The sequence below is a fragment of the Thamnophis sirtalis genome, unplaced genomic scaffold (genome assembly GCF_051295495.1).
Source record: "Thamnophis sirtalis isolate CommonGarterSnake01/CBP01778 unplaced genomic scaffold, rThaSir2_p1.2 scaffold_1, whole genome shotgun sequence".
In the NCBI taxonomy this organism is placed as follows: Eukaryota; Metazoa; Chordata; class Lepidosauria; order Squamata; family Natricidae; genus Thamnophis; species Thamnophis sirtalis.
Window position 1 is genome coordinate 110,895,429 of NW_028261381.1, and position 22,849 is coordinate 110,918,277.

The 22,849-nt window shown below is 39.2% G+C and overlaps 1 protein-coding gene across 6 annotated transcripts in view; it reads right to left on the reverse strand.

Moving 5' to 3' along the window:
• DPF3 (double PHD fingers 3) overlaps positions 1–22,849 on the reverse strand; it is a 208,596-nt gene that overhangs the window by 143,060 nt on the left and 42,687 nt on the right. The window contains exon 1 of one of the 6 annotated variants that reach the window (XM_087721832.1): positions 9,464–9,784. The exons of the other annotated variants lie outside the window; for them this stretch is intronic. The gene's annotated coding sequence lies outside the window, so the exon portion shown is untranslated. Of the gene's footprint in view, positions 1–9,463; positions 9,785–22,849 lie in introns of those variants that run through there. 6 annotated transcript variants of the gene reach the window in all.

The following is a 22,849-nucleotide window of genomic DNA, read 5'->3' on the forward strand; positions in this document are numbered from 1 at the left end:
TACATCTTTTTTATCTTTAAATGTCAGCACTAGGGCTAGAGGAGAAAAAAATCAGCAACTAGGGTTTTTTACACCTGATTATTTATAAAGTACTTTTAAGCAGTCTCATAATATTGCACATATTGTTCTGCTAACATGATCAAGTGCAGAGTAATACCACAAAAGAAAATCCATCAGTCCCAAATTCCCAGGTGCTATAAATACAACCATTTAATAAGAATGATTTTGACATGGGTCTTGGATTTTGGTTTATCGGCAGCCTTTTTAACAAAGCAGAATGTCAAATCAGTGATTCCAAAAAACCTTAGCTCAACCATTTTTTCACCAACACAAAATATTTCAAAAATGTTAACATGGGGATGGCTAAATTGCTTTCCCCCCTTATTTTCATGAAAAGCCTCTAGCTTCTACATGGTACAAAACTGGATCTGGTCTAAAGAGATTGAAGACCAGATTCAAGAGGAGAATTAAACAGTAAACCATACTGTAAAGTAAAAAACATATCCACGCTGCACCCTTAAGCTTCATTTATCTTGTGCTTGGGTCAACTTGACTCTGAGCTATCTTCAGAAAATCTGTCTGGTCTTCGACACTTTGGCAACAAGCTGAAAAATATTCAGTCTGAATATCAGGCTACCACCTCCTCCTTCAGCTGCTGTGCTCTTCCAATTTCTGCCCCGGGAAAATGGTTGCCTCCTTTGGGTGGGTCTTAATGAACATGTATTTTTATATCTGTGTGTTTTATGCGCAAATACACACACACATACTTACATTGAATTTATATACCGAAGATTAAAGCATCCAAAAGTACATATGTGCAATCTCAAAAACCAGATTTCTTTCAGTCCTGTAATTTCTAACACATTCTAAAGCTATCTTAACCAGAAATGCTAGAACAGTTCAATGGTTACAGCTATTGCTGTGCAAATAGAAGATTGCTAATTCAAAACCTGCCAGGTTTCTAATTTCTATTTTGTTTTCCTTGGGCTAGCTATTTTTTTCTATGGCTTTTTTAGAGTAACAGGGTGATTAAGTCCAGTGGTACACCATTTCCTACTTACATTTTTTTCCCCACTAAAAGCTTTCTATATCAAATGACTGTGAAAATCCCTTGAAAAGCAATATGTTTCTGGCAGGTTTAAAATCACCAAATGTCTGCTTGCAAGGCAAGCATTTCAACTATTGTGCAATTGTAGTTTTACTGATAAAAGTAATGCAGGTGGTCCATTTAACAATTGTTTGAACGCCCTGTTTGAAGGGTGTTTTACAGTTCATAAAACACTTCTGGCCCTTGTAAATTGTCCGTCCCCCCACAAACCTGTGGTCACATGACCATGATCCAGAAGCTAGGTAACTGTTTTCACTTATGACCACTTGCTAAGCTCATTGCAGTCATGTGATTGCAATGTCTACCAGCTCCTACGAAAATCAAAGGATTTTCCCTCCCTTCAATGCACTGGGGACAGGGAGTCTTTGATTGGGCTGCAGGGATCTTGGGGATCTAAGCTATGTTTTCTGCAGCCCAACAAAGGAGTTCCCTTCTGTGCACAAGAAGAGGGGAAATCCTACAGCAGAGCACAGAAATAGAGCTCAGATCTTCAGGATATGAGCACTTTTTTCATGCATCCCCCCGCAGGAGTTTCCTTTTGCAGATGGAAGGACAGGAAATTCTTCCATCAGGCTGCAGAAAAAAGTTTGGATCCCTAAAATTTGAGATGTGCTCCTGCATCCTGCCAATGTCCACACACAGAGGGGATCTCCTTACCCTTCCTTGGCTCTTTCTCTCTCTCTCTCTCTCTCTCTTTCTTTCTTTCTTTCTTTCTTTCTTTCTCTCTCTCTCTTTCTCTCTCTCTTTCTTTCTTTCCGCTCTACATGGAGCTATTCTTGAAAAACGTTTGGAGACTGCAACTAGTCCAGAATGCAGCTGCACGAGCGATATTGGGTGTACCTAGGCACACCCATGTTACACCTATCCTCCGCGAGCTGCACTGGCTACCCATTGGTCTTCTGATGCAATTCAAGGTGTTGGTTATTACCTTTAAAGCCCTACATGGCTTAGGACCAGCATACCTGCGAGACTGCCTATTGCCACTTTCCTCCCAGCGGCCGGTAAGATCCCACAGGGTTGGCCTCCTTCGGATGCCGTCAGCCAGACAATGTCGGCTGGCGGCTCCCCGGAGGAGAGCCTTCTCTGTGGCTGCCCCGACCCTTTGGAACGAACTACCCCCAGAAATCCGGACCTCACCCACTCTCATGGCCTTCAGAAAAGCTGTCAAGACCTGGCTTTTCCGGCAGGCCTGGGGCTGTTGACCACATTGTTGAGGTCCAGCCCCGACTGAAATGAATGTATCTGTGTCATTTTAACTTGTATTATTTTATTTTTACTTTCTTTTACTTTCTTTCTCTTCCCTTCTGTAAGCCGCCTGGAGTCCTTCAGGATTGGGCAGCCTATAAATAAAATTAAACTTACAAACTTACAAACTTCCTCTCGGACTGGAAAGTAAGGCCTAATAAAACAATTGGGACCTACAGCCAGGTAAACATAGTTAGGATATATGGCACAAGATAAAAGGTGACCCCACAGAATGAACTACAATATCAAAAGCCAAAAGGAAAGAAATGAAAGTACTTTCATTCCAATTTCAGAATAAAAATATTTTAAAATTATTTTGACTGCCATGTTGCAATGCTTTTTAAAAATCAAATATAAATAGAATAGTGGAAGGCAATGTACAAAAAAGCTGTCCCCTAAGTGAAAAAAAATACTATAAAAGAACAGCAATGAACAAAGGTACAAATGCAGACAAAAGTGAAAAGTTACATTCCTTTTATAAGAAAGATCATCCTAAGTAGGATCTCTACTTTCTTAAACAGATGATAATAATGCTAAGCATTCTCTTCTCAAAAGGCAAAAGGGATTTTCTACAGGATGGGAATGACCCAGGTAAAGCGGCCTCAAATGCATCCCCCATCTCACAATGGGAATAATCACATCTGCTACACAACTGCAGGAAAATTGAGAGAGAAGGGGGAGGAGGAGAACACAGTAAATGCAGAATCCCAGATTCCAAAAAGGAATTGCTTTAGGGAGCTGAATAAACATTCTGAATAAAGCTCCAGAGTTTTCTGAACCAAAGAATTCTTCCACCTTTTTTTCTCCCTAGTCATTCAGGTGTAGAACTAGGTCAACTCAATATAGCATCGCCAGCTTTGAAGCCATTTCCTGTAGCTGTCCTTTCACAATAAATTGATAGTGACAAGACCTCCTGCAATAAATGTTAGACATCAACTCTCTATTACAGTCACAAGATCCAGTCAGATCTTCTACCAAGTGACACTCTAATTGAAGGTGTAACAGTGCTGTAAGATTAGGAGCCACACATTCATATACGTACCTCTGCAACTAACTGGCACATAATTAGTGTGGGTGCGTACCAGGGGTGGGTTTCTCGCCCCGTTCCAACCGGTTCGGTTGGAACGGGGTTGGTGGCGTCCTCGTGCACGCACGCGGTGCAAGCATGCGTACTAGCGTCTGTGCGACGCTCCAGCTGCTCCTGGAGGATCGCGCAGGCGCTGTATGCGTCCTGCGCATGCGTGGAAGCGCAGAACTCATCAAAACCGGGTAAGGACCGCAGGCGGGCAGGCGAGCCCTTCGCCGTTCCTGGAAGTTACTTACTTCCAGGTTCGCCGACCAACCGGTTCACAGGGACCGCCACGAACCGGTTGAAACCCACCCCTGGTACGTACTATGAATGAGTTGCCATTCAAAGTCCAGGGAGATATTAAAGGCCACAGATTCCCATCATGACTAGCCAGGATCACAGCCACATGCCACTTTGAACAGGGGTGGGATCCTACTGGTTTAATAACGGGTTTGCTTCACACGCACTTCGCTTCAAAAGAGGAAATATAGGTGAGTATAGCGCAGGGGCGGGCGGGCCCAACTGAAAGTTGGAACAAACCGGTTCGTTCCCAGCTGATTGTTGGGGCTACCTGTTCGCTGAACCAGTCCAAACCGGTAGGATCACATCCCTGATTTTGAGGCTATATCATCAAGGAAAGAAGTGATAGAAGCAATTTTATGAGAGGGCCCAATCTTTATTTTCATAAAGCCCCTTTCTCTGAAAAGGTTGCCCACCTTTGCTTTGAGATGAAGTCTATGAGACTACAATAGATAAAGAATATCAACCAGCTTCTACCAATAATCAGAAAGGTACCACAGATAAGTTCTACTGAATTTTTCATAAATGATGCACTTGACTCAGATTAGATCTAAAGGTAAAGGTATCCCCTGTCCAGTTATTTCCAAATCTAGGGGACAGTGCTCATCTCTGCTTCCTAGCCAAGGGAGCCAGCATTGTCTGATAACAGTTCTGTGGTCACGTGGTCAGCATGACTATACGCTGAGGCACAAAGAACACTGTTACCTTCCCACTGAAGTGGTACCTATTTATCTACTCACATTTGCATGCTTTCGAACTGCTAGGTTTGCAGAAGCTGGTGCAAGTAACCAGAGCTCACCCTATCATGAGTCTTGAGTACTTGAGTCTCAAACTGCCAACATTTTGATTGACAGCCCAATGTCTTAACCATTCTAGAATAGATCTAGTGATATCCATATAGATGGAAAAAGATCACATTTACTGCCAGACTGTAAAATCATAGAAATCAAGAAATTGTGTCCTATTGCAGAATAAAACTTAGATAAAGAAAGAGACTAAATGACATTTCCTTACACAGACCTGTAAATTGAAACTGTTGGAAAACACAATTTCTTAGGAAAGATTAAAATGGAAAGCCAAAGGCGGTGATATCTATGGTAAATGCCAGCCTTTCTCAATCTGGGGCCTTCCAATGTAACCTGGGCATTTAAGAGTTACAATCCAACCCCTCAGACTATTTGTGGAAGGCTAATGTACATATGCGGGGGTGGGGGATCATGATGATTACTTCTCCCACTGTTGTCTGTGATCTCTGTTGTTTTGAACTCCACAAAATCTTGAGTAATAGCTCAGACAACAAGCTGAAATAACAACAAGGAGAATGGCCACCTTCAGATAACCTGTCTGACATACCACGATGGTCCTCGACAATTTAGGCATTAATAAAATAATCTCTCTCCCATTTCACACAGAACAAGAACAGTTTCAATACATTCAAATCACCGGCAATAGGTAATATTTAAAAAGTCTCTATGTACTGCATAAAAAGATTGGTGACCAAGGAATTGAACAGAAGATAGAACTCCAAAAAGGAGATACCTATTTTAACTGCGGACAACTTAACAATTGATTAATAAAGTAACAAATTGATTGAGAGATCTTTAAATATGAAATAAAATCAGTTTTAGTAAAAATAAAGATTGCCATTTTTCTCCAGCAAAAGTTTCTAAACTATTTGAAAATGCAGCTCTTTCTGCAAAAAGAAAACAATACCACTAATTGATGACATGGGGGTTGTTGTCTTGGGCTCTCTGGCCAACCATTAAAACAAATGTTCACTCCCAACTGAATAGTAGCGCAAAATCTATCTTTGTCTCCATCAAACTGAAAAGTAATTTGCCTGATTTCAGTGCAGTAAACAAAGTGAAACAGGATGTGGCCAAACGAGCTGAATAAATTTTATTCTGAATCTGAACTGTGCCCACACTCACATTCAAGACAGTGTGTTTCCTTTGCAGGTGCAAGAGGACCTTGGAGGACCTACCTACAACGCAGTGGTGGGTTTCAAATTTTTTTAGAACCTCTTCTGTAAGTGTGGCCTGCTTTGTGGGATTGGCTTGAGAGCCATGTGACCGAGTAGGAGTGGCTTGACAGCCATGTGACTGAGTGGGAGTGGCTTGGCAGTCATGTGATTGGGTGGGTGTGACCAACTTGTAAAATGTGGTGAAACTCACTTAACAATGCTCTTGCTTAGCAACCAAAATGTTGGCTCAGAAACTCTGGCATTTGAAGCACTCAAGTCTTAAAGCTGTCAAGTTACAAGACCCTTGAACCCCTAAACCCTTTAGGAAAAAAAGGGGTGTTCAAACTTGACAGCTTTAAGACTTGTGGACTTCAACTCCCAGAATTCCTCCTCTAGTCATGTTGGCTCAGGAACTCTAGCATTGAAGTATGCAAGTCTTAAAGCTGTCAAGTTACAAGACCCTTGCACCCCTAACCCTTTAGGAAAAAAAATCCCCAGGGGTGTTCAAACTTGACAGCTTTAAGACTTGTGGACCTCAACTCCCAGAATTCCTCCTCTTGCTCTTCATCTTGATGATGTGTGCATGGGCGGGGGGAAGGAGCTGGAACTGGTTCCAAACGGCACCGTAGATTTGTGGAACCTCTTCTATAGAAGAGGTTAGAACTGGCAGGAACCTACCCCTGTCATAGTCAATCCTAATCTGGTCAAACATAAACCACAGTTGCTTGACTTTGCACAAAGCAAAACCATGCAAATCTAACGATGGCTTAGGAATGTCCTAACTAGAGCAATTCCAGCATAATAAGAAGCTCTACCATGAATTCCATCCATCAAGTCCATGACTTTTGTTACTACCAAAGAAGTACAGTTAAACCTTGATATACAACCACAATTGAGCCCAATTTTTTTGTTACTAAGGGAAACATTTGTTAAGGGATCTTCCACGTTTTATGACCTTTCTTGCCCTAGTTTTTAAATGAATCATCACCGTTGTTAAGTCAGCAATATGGTTGCTAAGTGAATCTGGCTTCCCATTGACTTTGCTTGTCACAAAGTCGCAAAAGCTGGTCACATGACCCAAGGACACTGCAACCATCATAAATATGAACCAGTTGTCAAGTATCTGACTTTTAAAATGACCATGGGGATGCTACAATAGTCCTAAGTATGAAAAATGATCATGTCACTTTTTTCAGTGCCATTGTAACTTTGGATAATCACTAAATGAACTGTTGTAAGTCGAAGACTTACCTATATAACACTGCCATGGAAAAAGGAGAGTTATGGACTAAGAAATAGTAGGTGGAAATGGGGAAAGGGAACAATCTGATGACAGGAGAAGTAACATTTACTACAATTTGAGAATATTTTCACAGTATAGACGTGGCCTTAGTGAAATAGGAAGTTGCTGACTGAAGACTATTCCTGGTATCACAACAGAAGAAGCACCTATATGCAGCAAATAGCACCAGGAAATTTAACTTACAGTGATCTGAAAGAGAAATATCTCTCTTTCAGAATATCCTTGGCAAATGCTTACTTCCAAATATTACACTACAATAAACCTATTTTTAGAAAAGAATTGCCAAGGAAGTGCTACCTATCCAGTGGCCAGATAAGACATTTATATGAGCATGTCAGGACATCCTTAACTAACCTTGACAGCTGGTGCTATATAAAGTTTAATAAATGAGTATTCATTGGATGATAATTTTGACACTTTGTAACACTTTGATCCTAAATGGAAAGGAAGGTAAGAATAACCCTGAAGTTTGCCTGTCCAATGCAGGAGCTACTCTTTCTCTCCTCAACTATTGTATATATTGGTAAGGATAATCCAATAATTTTAATTGTTTCTAAGGATGTCTTTTGAATATTCAGATCTTAGAGGGATCCATTCTTCCATGTGTGAAGCATTGCAATGTTGGCTTCAAAATTTTTAGCAATGGGTTCTCTGTCCAGTTGCTGGGTGGGCATGGCCATGGTGGGCGTGGCCTAGTTGGCCTCCTGCACCATGGTGGGGGGAGCGTTTATGCCCTTCCTGGGCTCTGGAGACTTTCCTTGAGACTCCAGGAGGGCAAAAACGGCCCATTTCTGGACTTCCAGGAGGCCCATTTTTCACCCTCCCCAAGCCTCCATACGGGTCCTGTACTTACCTGACATCCCAAACGGCTATGTGGAGACTCCTGGGAGGGGCAGAGTGAGGTGGGAGGGGCGGGGTGCTATGGTGGGATTCAAATAATTTAACAATTGGTTCTCTGCCCTAATGATTTCTTCCAACAACCAGTTCACCACACTACTTAGACAGTTAACAACCGGTTCTCCCAAAGTGGTGTGAACTGGTTGAATCCCACCCCTGGCTGGCCCCGCCCTGCCCACTCTACCCTGCCTAACACAACACAAATACTTGAATCTTTAGAAAGTGAGCCTATGTCATATACCTCATAATGATGGAGTGGAAGGACCAAGAAAATGCTATAAAGACCTCCTCTTGACTGTAAGCTCCAGTTGCTGCTATGTTCATTTCTTTCTTGGTCCAGTTTTCTGCCTATGCACCATTTTGTTTATTCTTCTGCATTTAATGCAGGGTTGTCCTTTCTTGCCTACCAAGCTTGTGAGGATGAAATTAGAGGTGCTTCTTTTTCATTCTCATCCTCTGTGAGCTTCATTCATTCTCCTGTTAATAGTCAAACCAACTGCGGATTGTATCTAGTTATCTTCATTAGTCCGCCCTCCTCGCTTTCACAATAAGGAAACTCTAGAAAACTCTCACTTGATTTGTGGTACTTATTTACCTAAGTAACAAGTAGCACAGATAAGTGTTGGAGACACTTGCAATAGCAAGAATTTCATCATGAGTGATGGAATGTTTAGAGATTTCCCCTTTCATTTTCGCCACAGGCCAACCAGTTTAAATTTTCCCGGTTACTTCTTTAATGGGGAACTCAGAGCTGTTGAATAAGTGGCCAAGGAAATTTTTTTCTATCAGACTGAAGCAGGAAACAACCCTTAAAAGTGGCAAAGAAGAATAGAAAAGGTCTCTGATTGCAAATTAAAAAGGAGAAGTTGCTTAGAATAGTCAAATAACCCAACTGGTTTTCAAAGTGCTCAAAAATGAGACTACGGTAAATGTGCTTTGTACTGCTAAATTTTGTTTTTTTTTTCCCCATTGCCTTAATTGATTTACTTGTTTTACTAGAATGTGTTTGCTTTCTTGTCGTTGAGTATTCTACGAATAGGAAAGTAGAGTACATATGGAACCACTAAACAAATTAATAAATACAACCATTGAAATCCAGATTACTTTAAATTTATCTTAGTCTCATTGAAATTGGTCCCATAAATTAATTACCATTACACAACAATGTTCCTAACCTTGCTGGCATTTCATTAGACTTTAAAAACCTGTCTGTGTACTGACCCTGGGGCTCAGAATGTGCTACAGGCTCCACTTTGGGCTTTGCTGTTAATTATCTCAGCTGCTATATGTATTTATTTTGGATTTTTTTTTGTTTCTATAGACTTATAAAGCGCCCATGGTCATTGGTTGAGAAGGGTGGCTATAGAAAATGAATGAATGAATGAGAGAGATTAACAGTTTTTCCCAAAGCAGTGTTCTCCAGGTGTGTTAGGATTATAGTTTCCAGAATTCCAAGCAGCTTGATTAATGAATTCTAAGAACGGTACTCCCAACACATCTGGAGGCTACTGAAAGATGGATTAAAATGTGGCTTAGTCTGGATTTCGGCTGGTTTGTCTGATCTATATACGTACTTACCTAAAACATCTGTTTCTGATCTTTGTTCTGTTCAGGATGTTTCTGCATTACAGATGTGCTGATTTAATAACCATTCCCTTTCCCCTGGGAACTTTGGAGAATGGTAGATATACGAGCACAGGGATGTTCAGAAGTTACATTGGAAGAAGCCATGGCAATTGTTAAGCAGTACATCTGAGGATTAATCTCGATATATCCTTTAGCTTCCATACCATCTCACCGATTCATGGACCATTTGTTCAGTTGTATTTTCACAATGTGCTTAGAATTTGTGAACAATGGGATGGAAGAGAAAGGCCAAAGTTAGATGGCATAGACAAAAAAACAGTTTGCATAAGATGTTTACAGCAAAATCTTATGCATGTTTATTCAGAAATAATTCCAACTATAATACTTATTTTATTTATTTATTTATTTATTTATTTCATCAAGCATGAATTAGATAACAGATATAAATGTAAACATGATTATGAATACATGAAATGAATATGAATACAAGGGAATATTAGGACAGGGACAGTAGGCACGCTGGTGTGCTTATGCACGCCCTTTAAAGACCTCTTAGGAATGGGGTGAGGTGACAGTAGACAGTCTAAGATTAAAGTTTAAATTTTTTAAAAGTAATTTTTGATATATCAACGAGAATTATTTCCTAATATAGTCTTCAGCCAGTGAAATTTCTAAGTGACATTAAGACACTTGTGAACTTGAGAAAAATAAATTCATAGATCTGGGCAATTCTAGATTATGGAATAGAGGAGAATAGCCAGTGAAAGGGTTATAACAAAGTGAATATATTAGTTGGTCTCTCTAACCGTGTATAAATTTAGTCCAAGACAATTATAAATGTTACTGCTTATAGCATGCAAATTTTGTGTTAGTACAGTATATTAAGAGAGTAAAGGTTGGCACCAATTTCAAGCTAAGCATTTGTTGAGCATGCATTAAAAAAAAGAAAAGCAAAATAGTTATACCATGATTACTATTCAAATATACTACAGTTCAAGCTTATGTAATGACTTCCTGAAGTACAGTTTGGTACCTGCTGCTCCTATGATCAGGTTCATATAGTTTCCTTGGAAATACAATTGATAAATCAAGAGAATGACCCACATAATGACTTTTTATTGGCTTTACAGAAGAGATTTACTAACACTTCAAAGAAGGGGAAAGAAAAATTGAAAAGAAACTAAAAATCTTACTGACATCTGAATGAATTAAGGATCAAGATTTTAGATGTAACGGAAAAATACAAAGTTGGATTGTTTGATCAAGGTTAAAATATGCTTCTATAAAATTCTTGCAGTCCTTTATGGTCTTTTTGTTGACACCAGGTTTAAAAATCAATGAAGTATGGATTGTAATCTTCTAGGAGTGAAGAGTAGTTGTGATGAAGATCAGAAGTAATTTCTTTATATATATATTTTAATTTATCTTACCTTCTTTTTATTTTTTCCTTTCCTAGTACTCTATTTTTCTTTCTTTGAGTTTTATTTGTATTTGGTTTTACTATTGAAATCAAAATTTTCAATAAAATGTTTTTTAATTATGCATCTGCACCCTCCCAGACTTCTTTTAATATTATTCATTGTCATACAATGACAATCCAAGCATTTTAGTAATTATTCCTGAACAAAAGTAGGAGTTCTTCCAGTACCTTTCTCATTCAGTTTTGACAACAAAGAAGAGGATTATTATTTTAGCATTTTGCTCAAAAATTTATCAATTTTCTTTGCAACCCCTTAAAGATTCCTTAGATTTTTTTTTACTAGACAGTGTATTCAGGATTTTTGGTCCAAGCAACATTTCTCACTCTACATTTGTGGCCTGTCATTGGCTATCAGACCCTAAAACTGAGCAACAAGGAACTTGATTCTGAAACCACTACTATGTTTTCAATCCTGGATGCGAAAGATATGAAAATGGTAGCATAGAGGTAGGGAATCCTTTGCTCTTTTTGTTGATATTCAGCACACACAAATGGTTGGAATTTATTCTTTCAGTAGAAACATTTCACAGTGGGATTTCTCTAGTTCACCCCCCACCCCCCCACCCCTGAAAATGGATCAAAGGATATCTGGAGTCCTGCTCATGAAAGCCCTTGGCTGAAGAGCTAAGACATGAAATGATGGTATTGTACTATTCCTTCCAACATCCATCACACTGAAGAATTTAAAAACATAAACATGGTCTCCACATGGTAAACTGGCATCTCTAAATCCAGGCATGGTTGCATAGTAATTTTGTGAGTCATCTTTGACTATCTCTATAATACAAAGACAAAGCCACTTGTGACAAGAACATGGTGAGCCAAAAGTTTGTGGGTGTTACGATGAAAGAGGTCAGGTTGAATTATTACAAGAGTCTTCTATGCACTCTTTCATCAACTGAGCTGGAGCAATTTAAGAGTTTACTAAACCAGGAACTAAGATTGGTCTTCTTAGACACCAGCTAACGTTCATTCATTCAATGGTGGCTCAGTGGCTAAAACACTGAGCTTGCCGATCAGAAAGGTTGACAGTTCGAAACCCTAGTGTCACGTAACAGAGTGAGCTCCCATTACTTGCCCCAGCTTTTGCCAACCTAGCAGTTCGAAAGCATGTAAAAATGCAAGTAGAAAAAATAGGAACCACCTCTGGTGGGAAGATAACAGCGTTCCATGCACCTTCAGCATTTAATCATGCTGGCCACATGACCACAGAGACGTCTTCGGACACCGCTGGCTCTTTGGCTTTGAAATGGAGATGAGCACTGCCCCCTAGAGTCAGGAACGACTAGCACATCTGTGCGAGGGGAACCTTTACCTTTAACTTAACATTCATTCCCTCATAGGGGACCTATAACCTGCTTTATTGCTTCTCCCCCTCAACTAGGGATAGCATATTTGGGGTGCAGACCTCCAGAAATGGAGAGATACAGGGGTTTTCTATCCAGTATGTCTCTTTGCTGGCATTTAGCAATCACATGGAATATTCCAGCCCAGGTATCGGCCTACCTTCCCATTCAACTGATCTTCTAAGCAAGCAGGAAGAGAAGAATAGAGGGGAAATGCAGCGGAAACATGTTGTGCTTTCTCAGTTTTTTTCGGGTGTCAAATTGACCCAGAAGCAGAGCCAAGCAAAACAGCAGAGTCAAGGAAGAGGATTGCTTCAACATCCTGTCTAAACTCCCTCTAACCCCCTTTCTCCCGGGGGGGGGGGGGGAGGAGGCCTGAAAACCACAGTAATTAACAACAAAGAAACTCCCAACCAATCCACAAAGCTTTCTTTCCCTTAGCTAAACCCTATGTGCAGTGGTGTATTAACCATTAAGCAGACTAAGCACGTGCTTAGGGCACCAGGCCCAAAGGGGGCACTACAAAGTTGAGAAAGAAAAAAAAACCAATGAAGATTTGTACAGTATATACAAAGGAGAGGGGCACCAAGATTTGTCAGTGCTTAGGGCACCAGTGAGCCTTAATCCGCAACTGCCTATGTCTATTGTTTAAATTCATCAATTTTATTATAGGTGCCTTCTTGGGTATAGCCTCCAAAGCAGTGAGATGTGCCAGGTATCTTCTTTGTCTTTTCAACGCCAAGTTGGTTTTATTCTCCCAGTAGCGTGTTCATATTTTATGAACAGTAGCGTGTTCATATTTTACACAGCAACTTTTAAATATTTCTGCTGTCAGATTTTTACCAAATGCAAAGCATTTGTTTTTAGCAATTGTTTTAAATATTTATGCATACAGGTGGGTGTCTAGATCTGTGATTGTATGTGTACAAGATATGCTGTTCTGAGTTTTATGATCAAGTTTTGTTAAATTAATAAATAAAATATTATTAAATAAATAATAAGTAAAATACTAACTCATGTCTAAACCTTTTAAAGTACCCAAGCAAACTTTTATTGGTTAAAATCAATTTTGACATTAATTACACACACCCACACCCACACAATACATACACACACACATCATTTGCTTTTTCCTGGGAAAAACTTTAGATCGGCTACTGAAGATACAAGTTCACAACAGGTGTATCTACCTGTACCAGCAGTTTATAGAATTAATTCATCATTATGAAGTAAGATAGTGATGTACCTACCAAAGTTGTGCAGTCATATACTTTGCACAAACATGTTATGATTTTATTTCGGGTACACTTCAGAAAACAGTAGAATGAAGCTTAAGGGAGCGAATTCCTAAATAAGTGTATCTTGAATTTCTGGGTACCATCTTCAACAAAATTCAGATCCTTAAAGGAAACAATTTAATTGGGCTTCAGTTCATAATGGCTGGTGGATCAGCCAAGGCCCTAAATCTGTACAAAATCAGCCTTTTCAATAGAAGAGCCATGCAAATTATTTAGCAATGTCAGTTGTTGAGTAGATATTTGCATTTCCTTACTCATAGAATTATAGAATCATAGAGTTGGAAATCCTCTAGTCCAAGTCCCTGCTTGTTGCAGGATCCCTCTCTAAGAGATGACCATCAACTCTTCCTGCAGAAGAGAACTCTCACATCAATCTATTTCACTGGCTGACAGCGCATACAGTCAGGAAGTTCTTCCTGATGTTTATCCTGAATCTACTTCCTCTAAAATATTTTTTTCCAATATGGTGCTTTCCAGTGGAGTCAAAAGCCACTCTGAGAAAAATTTGTTTTTAAAAATGCAAGCATTTAAAAAAAAAAAAAATTATATAGTCAACCACCACTTCCCTGCTGCCTTTGGCTTCTGGGAGCTTTAGATGATGTGTATGGCAAGAACCTAGGTTGGGAGAATGTCTTAAATCATATAACTATAAGTTCTTCTAGAAGTTATTTATTGCTTGGCTTTAGTTTAAATAAACTACATCTACCCACAGGAATCTAACTTCCAGAAAACACATCCAAGAAATTTTAAAGTACATCTTAAAGATCCTTAACATTTTAATGGCTTGCCTTTTCTTTTCCTTCTCTTTTCCTTTTCCTTTTCTTTCCTTTTCCTTTTCCTTTTCTTTTCACCATTTTACAACTAAAATTGTCATTATGGTGAATCTTTTTTCCCCTCTGAGAAGCAGGAACAGCCCTGCAAAAGGGATCTTCTTACAGAGGTGCCAAGTGTCCACTGATAAACCAAAGGGATCATGTCATCCACCTTTCCTCTCTTAGGTGTCAGGTCAATGGATCAGATCCTTATTTAGTTTTAAAGCTTCGTCTTCCTCAGAAGGGTCTATAGTGAGCAGCTGCATAATGAGTGGCCACAGAATTTGGCAAAAGGGGGAAAGTCCAAAGAGAATGTGACCCTTTTCAAAATTTATAGTAGATCCTGACTGCTATGCGTTCAGCTGAACAACTATACTGTGCATCTATGGAGATTCTCAGTCATCCAGGTCATAGTTGTCTCACAGGTGCTTTTTCAAGAGGCCACTGGATTTTCTTGCTTTTTCTTTGAAGAGCTTTGTTTCTCATCCAAGAAGCTTCAGCTTCTTGGATGAGAAGCAAAAGAACTTCAAAGAAAAAACAAGAAAGTCCAATGGCCTCTTCAAAAAGTACCTGTGGGACAACTACACTGTGCATTTTTCACATCCTTTGATCCTAACTTCTGATCCTAACTTCTGATTCCATGAGCCGAGGTGGCCCAATGGTTAGGGTGCAGTACTGCAGGCCACTTCAGCTGACTGTTATCTGCAGTTCAGCGGTTCTAATCTCACCAGCTCAAGGTTGACTCAGCCTTCCATCCTTCTGAGGTGGGTGAAATGAGGACCCAGACTGTGGGGGCGATATGCTGACTCTGTAAACCGCTTAGAGAGGGCTGAAAGCCCTATGAAGCGGTATATAAGTCTAACTGCTATTGCTATCTTTCAGTTTATCTCTCCTGTCAAGTATATACTATTTCTGAAGACGTATCCACAGCTACACTTGTAAAGGGGAACACGTAGATGCAGTGTATTGTGATTGCTTCCATAGCTCCACTCCCCAAATGACCCTGCGCCAACATATGTACATTCTTAGGGCAGGCAAGGATTGCATTGCGAGTGTTGCATTCTAGTAGGTGTCAGCAGCATTCTTGGTTGCTGTGTTAACACAGCCTGAGTTTTAAAGACTCCAGGGTAGGTTGGAAAAGAGTGGGAAGAGATTTAATCCTGTTTTGATGGAATAGGGTTTATTCTGCCTTGCCAGGAAAATGGTTTTGCTTTGGGCAAGCTAACAAACACTTCAAAGTTCACCAGGTTGCAGGACTCCTGCACTTTTAATTTACTGTGCCAGACTCAGATCACAAGCAGAGAAAGCTGTCAGCCAGAAGACATTAGCTCCAATTTAATATATGCATTGCATTGTTCAGAAATAAGTTATCATATTTCATGATGGTAATATTCATAATGCAAGGATCAGCATCTTAGCACTCCTCAGATATTTGGACTTCCCAGCAACTTTTCTAGCATGGTTACTGGCTTAACCAAGAAAGATTTTCTCTACTCCTTTGTTTATCAGGCACATTAATTTGTCTTCCTTTTAATAATATGCGATGAAATTAAGAGCTACAAAGCATTTCCCCAATAAGGGAATTGAGAAGGAGTGCTATTAGGAGTACTGCTAATAATAGTAGTAGACTAGGAGGCAAAATTAAGAAAGAAAAATATTTCCCACAATATTTTATTATAGGGTTCATGATAGATGCTTGAATCCTCACTAATCACATCATGAAATTGCGTAGACGGCGGATAAAATGGTTTCAACTCCACTGTTTTCTCTGTCCGGCCTTTTATGCTGCCAATTAGGAGAAGAAGAACTCGGGATCTCTTTTTAACCAGAAAGGTAACATAACAACAAGACAAGCTTCTGATACCTTAATCAGATACTTTGACTTCCCATAAAATCACATACCATTGGTAGCAGCTGGCAGTCCAATTGGGGGAATGTTATTGCACCATATTGGTTAGTAAGATATGTAAAGATTGCTTGAAAACAATCTTGTCATGTAAAAAGGAGCACAGCCCCCCCCCCCTTCAAACCGCCACAAAGGCATTGGCATGCAGGCATCTTACAGCTATGTGCCAGTATAGCATCTATGCTAATAAATAAATAAAAATGACAAAACATACTACAAACTCAAATTGACCAAAAAGTGATGGGTCTAATGTAATAAACCAGCAGTGCTCTAGAGTGGAGGTTATCACAGTTTTGAGAGAGAGACAGTAAAACACACCACAAATAACAACAGAAAATGCCAATCAAGTTTGAAACAGAAGACCAGAAATACAAAAGGAGCAAGCTGACTCAAATCCAAATGAGCCCACAGATTTCAAGAAGGAAAAATTGAATCTGATGCAACTTAATCCACTAAGACAGAAAGGGGAATGTACCAACCCCGTATACCCTAACCCATATAGTACAGTCTAAGGGCTACAGTGGCCAGATGGAAAGTTAACCTGTTGAATACCTGGACCAAAAAGAGAGGTACTTGGATTGTGGATAGATTATATATATTTTTTAAAGCCATAATAATGTGTAATTAACCAAGAAAGAGCCATGATCATCTAGAACAGACTTTTGTTCCAGAGGGACTGGATCTGTAGCTCTAGCAGTCCAAAACATCAAGGCTTTTTAAGGCATCAGGAAATCATCATGGGGAAGACTGACTTCGGAATAGCTGAGAGGAGCTGGAAAAATATGACATATGAAATCTCAAATCTAACCCTTTCAAAATTCTGCCCATGATTTCAGCACAAGAACATATTCTGTAATGCCATTTTGCTGTCTCACAAAGGCGTCATCATAATTTTGCACAGATCTAAACAATCATTCTAGGCTCCTAAATCTGAAGCAGTAAAACATTATAATGAGGCTTGATAAGCTTTTCTGGCATAGTTTCATTGGGAGTACATTGCACTAATTTGGCAAAATTTTTGCCTAAGATGAGAACTTTGGAAGGGTTTTTCTAGGTCAATGTGATCAGAAAGCCAATAGGAATCATGTATCAGGTCTTCCTCCCACCATATAAATTGTAAAATCAAAAGTATACAGAAGCTCCTGTAAACAACAAGGGACAGAAAACTTGTGGGTGGAGGACAAAAACAGAGGAGGAGGAGGAGGAGGAGGAGGAGGAGGAGGAGGAGGAGGAGGAGGAGGAGGAGGAGGAGGAGGAGGAGGAGGAGGAGGAGGAGGACGACGACATCTAAGGCTGTCTTGGCAACAGAAGGTTAGCATTCACGCCTGTCTGGTCTGCACTTTTGTGCCTGAAATAGTAGCAAGAAAACCAGAATATTTCAAAATAACAGCTGTGAACAAAGATCCCCTGCTCACGTCTTAGGTTAATCACAAACAGTGCCCCCACATATCATGGAATTAGTATAAGACAGCACAAAAGTTAAAGAAATCATTTGAGAAAAGCAGTGATATTTGTTGTTATTTAATTACTTAAAAGGATCTGGATTTAAATAGCTTTAGATTGGGCACCCATGCTTAGCACAACATTTTCATCTGTTCTCTCACCCTTTAAAGGAAACAGTTAAATAGCCTTCCTCATAGGATGGATGAGAGATATTCTAAATAATATACTGTAATCCTATTTCAGTGCTTAAGAGATGTATTTACCAAAAGGATTATAGAAATACTTTGATTGTCCTGAATCTACTTCTAGTCAATTTCAGAAAATGGATACAAACAATGATATTATGTTTGAATACTATTATGTTTCCCCGAAAATAAGACAGGGTTTTATTTTCTTTTGACCCCTAGAATAAGCACTTGGCTTAATTTTCAGGGAGGTCTTATTATTTTTGAGGTGCAGGAAGCGGCAAGAGTGGCTGCTGCTGTGTTGCAATATTTTCAAGGAGGGTTTATTTTGGGGGGAGGTCTTATTTGGGGGAAACAGGGAAACAGGGTATTTAATAGGCTTATTAATCTACATCATATAAAAATAATTTTGTAAGCCTATATTTTATTCTACCATAAGCTATGATTTATCAAACATGTAATTTTTGCCTTTTTTAGATTAACAGTCTAAGCTACTGATAAAGTTAATGTCCAATTCGGTACCTTTGTTTTAACTCTATGAGGTCCTTTTGGAATGAGAGAATTCTATCCATTCACAGTTTCTCAGTTCTGGCGGCACTCTAGACATGCTCATAATAGCAGTTTTAGTTCCAGCCCTTTCCTTGTCATTGTGTGCTTATGAAATGCAAACTGTGCATTTCATGCAACAGAATGATTATAACTATCCTTTTGGGAGATAGCAAACATATGGTTGGCATGAGTACATAATACCAGTTTGCAAAGGGAAAAAAATACAAATTTAACCAAATCTGGAAGAATGGGAAACGGAATTAAGAATCAATTCTTTAATGAAGAAAACCCCTACAGAAAGAGAAGCACAGTTCCAGCAGAAATTTGAGAGTTTATGTTTGTCATAATATGACTTCCGTTCCTGGTGTAATCTACAAAACTTATCCTATATTAAGAACAAGTATTAAATGTTAGCATCTCTGAAAAAACAAGCTGCCTTTGTTCTTTTAAAATATAGTGTACAGCACTGTCTTAAGGCTTTATCTCTGAGTGTGCTTAATCATTCATCCCTTGGGTCTGTAGAAAGAACACAAAAAGAAATTTTTAAAGAACATATAGGGGAAAAGGAAAATATTGATTTTCATAACTGAGCAAGGTTAAAATGTGTGTTCACATGTATCTGGGCACTTTACGCTGGATTTATACCTGATGCAATATGAACCCTGATCAGAATGGTAAAACATTCAAGACACAGCCATAAATTAGAAAGATAACTTCCCTATTTTACCATTCTTGTGCTCCATCACATCGCTGTCTCAAAGTTCCTTCATACTATTACTATTGTAATTGAACAGATAATGTCTCAGAAATGGGGCTAAACGTGTAAAATTACTATGCATGACATAGGGGATCAAGTGCATTTCCTCTGTTTCATTGCACTTGCTAAACTCTATGTTTCCATCAACACTGCAGAACAAATGAGAGTATATTAGTATTTTGTTAGGTGAGCAAGGAACTGACAAATAATTCTACAACCGTAACCCTGAATCCATTTAGGCTGCATACTAATAATCTTTCCTGTACAATTTCAACATCCAGCTATTACAAATGGGTTAGTGAGCCTTTTCTTGCCCAAGGTGCTATGAGTGAGGGGCCCCAAAGGGAGAGGCAGAGGGTCCCTTCCTGTTAATAGCTTAGCTAAATTCTTGCTAGCAACAAATGCACAGAGACAGACACTGTTTTTTCCTCAAAATAGGACTACTACACATTTTTTTAATAATAGTTTTGCCTTCTGTAAAGTTGGCTTTGCTTCAGTGATAATATGAAGCCACATAATATGAAGTCTGCAACTAAGAATGGAATCCAGCAGAGTAAGAGAAAGTTTTCCTTGATTGTGTTTCAGGAGTGTCCACAGGGTGTGGTCAGAAAAAGCAAAATGGCAGCCGCAGCTGTGCCGCAAAGCTCATCCTGTTTGTGCACATATATCAAGCACATAAAGAGGCCAGCAAAATTAGAGAAAGAGCCACAAGACTTGAGACAAAGACATTACATTTCAGTGTTTCGTCTTTCCATTTGTACAGTGTTAACAGATATCCTGCAGCAATTATGTAATCTCTCATTTCCTTTCTTTTCCCAGTATAAAAAAATATAGCAGAATAAGAAAACGCTAACTAACTTTAGGATTTCAGAGTTAGATTATCAGTGACAGTTGGGTTAAATTGAACGTTGCCGAACTATTACATGCACAGAACACGATTCCTATCCATGTTTAGGGGCTATATTTATGTATCATGAATATATTGTATTCACAGTGAAATTAAGCAAAAAGAATAGGTTAAATTAAGAGATTTAACGTATTTAGTGGCAGGGGAGAGGAGAAGACCAAGACTTAAAAATCTTGCCAACATTTTGCTAGTATTGTCTCAATCTTAAAATTCTGTGTTCTGGCTATTCTACTGCATTATGTTCGTCCTTCATGTTGGTTTGTTTATTCTTCAGTAAACAATTTTTATTTTGTTTAGTATGAGGTTTTTAAAAAAATAGTAAAAAAAAACACATTAAGATATAAAGAAATAGTACAAGCAAGATGTAAACAGTGGTATACATACAACTCCATTCTACTGCTGGGAGAACTGCAGTGCCCTTTAATACAGGATGCCTGTAAAGTTACTCCATGGGCAAAGAGTTAGCAGCTGCATTAAGCAATGCCTGACTTCAATAAGCACATCTATTGAGCAGGGCATTGAAGCTAGAAACAATTTACTCATAAAGTATTATTTTGCTCTGTGTAGTCCTGAAACCATTTATAATCAAAGATGATTTGCAAAAGAGTGGAATAGGAGGTTGCCACTGAATTTTATGTTTTATGTGGAACAATGGGAAAATTATTACCTACACAGGAGATTAGATAGATGATAGATAGATAGATAGATAGATAGATAGATAGATAGATGATAGATAGATGATAGATAGATAGATAGATAGATAGATAGATAGATAGATAGATAGATAGATAATAGATAGATATAGAGACTGTAATTAATCTAACATGAATTTAAAGGTAAATCAAATCAAAGTTATCTACCCCACTCATTTGTCTGCCCCACCTTACTTAGTACAGGCTTGGCTTAAATTAAGTCAACTTGGATATTCAGCAACAGTGGCAACAGTCCTCCATTAAATATTCACCATTTCAATGAAAGATAGCATTATCTAAAATAATATAAACAAATGCTGTAATCATCCTCAACCTGGTGCCCACCAGATGCATTCGTCTTGATGGTTATGTGGGGATTCAAATAAAGTCTACCTCAGGGGCAACAGGTTGGGGAATATTGAACTGATCAGTCACTTGGAATGAACAAACTGTAGAGGAGAAGGTCACCTTGACCAAGGCCATTTCTCCCCGGACTTTCCTTGCTCAGTTTCATTTAATATATTCAATTTAGGTACCATCTAACTCCCAACTGACTTTGGGTAGTGTGTGATAAAACCACACAAAATGTAAAATATGAGGAAAACAACATAACAAAGGATAAGAAAGGGAATAAAGAGCAAGATGGGCAACTCCTGCTACCAGCACCAATCCCTCAAACATCCTTCAAACACTTCCCCACCCATCTAACTCCAAAAACCTGAATGTTCTCCAAGGTCTTGGAGAACATTCAGGTTTTTGGAGAATTTCAGAACACTATCAGCGTAGAAGCAGGTACTATTACAGAGAAGGCATGCTTCTCGGTTCCAACAGATGACACTGTTTAATTGTCACTGCCAACCCTGTCAGCTCATACCAGCTGAGTAAATAGTTCTTCAGATAATTAGGACCTATGCCATGTAGGTCATAATTTCACACTTTGTATCACATTCAGAAGCATACTAGTAACTGATGTAATTTGCAAAACAGAGGTGTTACATGAGCATATTGTGCCACTGCATTCTGGACCAGTTGAAGTTTCAGAGTGGTCTTCAAAGGCAGCTCCATGCAGAGCACATTGCAAAAGTCGAGTTCCAAGTTCATTAAGGCATGACGGATTACCTGAAAGGCATCCTGGCCCAGGAAAGGACACAAATGGCAAACCAAATGGAGGCATGCAAAATCCTTGCTGACCACAGTTGCCACTTGCTTCTTGAGGAGGATTTCCAGAATGCTCCCCATTCTTCAATTTGAAACTGCATCCCTGTATAAGGTTAGATATGTAATTTTCCCAATATCCATGTGATCCCCATAGCCACTTGGTCTTGGTAGGATTGAGTGGAAATCAGTTTCTCTCTATCCAGGCTCACCTAACCTCCAAGCACCAAAGCAAAACTTTATCGATCTCATTTGGTTGGCCTGGAGTCAACAGATATAATCAGATATTATCAGTATATTGATGATATGGCATCCAAAATCTGTGGATGACTTCACCCAGAGATTTCATGCAGTTGAACCAGAGAGAAAACAAGCCTGTCTGTTTATAGGTCTGGTCCCTTTATTCACCTTTATATTCCCTATTAAACTTTGTATTTCAAGATTCTAAAAAAGCTCCTTCTACATTTGATACCTATCCAGGAGAATTTCTACCAGAAATAATTTCCTCACAAAACCTGAATGTAATCTCCTGATCAATCCACTGCAACTTTTTTCTTTTACCAAAAGTTAAAAAAAACAAAACCCTCTCAGGAGCCTTCTGTCAAAAGTCTCCGTTTCAAAGACAAAGAGCCAGCGCTCTCCGAAGATGTCTCCGTGGTCATGACTAAACACCGAAGGCGGACAAAACACTGTTACCTTCCCACCAAAGCTGTTTCCTATTTTTCTACTTGCATTTTTTACATGCTTTCAAACTGCTAGGTTGGAAGAAGCTGGGACAAGTAATGGGAGCTCACTCTGTTACGCTAGGGATTTGAACTGCCAAACTGCTGACCTTTCTGATTGACAA